We start from the raw sequence: 561 nt of genomic DNA, 5'->3' as shown, positions 1-561 counted from the left end.
CCCACTCATTCTCTCTAAGTCCAAAACACACGGCACAAATAACCAGTTTGAGCCCACTTTAAAACTGCCCGGCCAATGCTAGGGAATTCTGGGAAGTTTATTGTGTGACATTTAGCCTTCTCTGTCAAGAGCTTGGGCCCACAAAAAACCACTGTAAAGCGGTCTCAAAACTGGAAAGTATTAGCCATGTGGACTGGAGCCATGTTTTAAAGAGAATGTTTTTTTTTAATGCCTAAGAATCTATGCACAAAGCCGAAGGCTTGCTAGCACTATGTATATTCTAGGTGCTTGACACTATTATACTTCCAACAAAGAACACGAGTCTGAGGAGTGAAGGGATGCAAGACTGCACAGCCCACTGTTGATTTCTTCCTCTTTTTTAAAACTCTGAGGTTTGGAGCCTTCATAAACATTTGACTGTTTGAATCGCATAATGCAATACCTGTCCTCTAGCTTAATGTACAATGTTTCTCACACCACAGGATTGCTTCACATTATTCGGAGAGGCAAAGCCATTTTTTCCCTTTTCCCCGTGCTGGTTGTCTTTTGCTCAGGCATGTG

The sequence above is a fragment of the Sceloporus undulatus genome, chromosome 4, assembly GCF_019175285.1.
Source record: "Sceloporus undulatus isolate JIND9_A2432 ecotype Alabama chromosome 4, SceUnd_v1.1, whole genome shotgun sequence".
NCBI classification, from domain to species: domain Eukaryota; kingdom Metazoa; phylum Chordata; class Lepidosauria; order Squamata; family Phrynosomatidae; genus Sceloporus; species Sceloporus undulatus.
The sequence above is the reverse complement of the archived record's forward strand: the minus strand, read 5'-3'. Positions refer to the sequence as shown.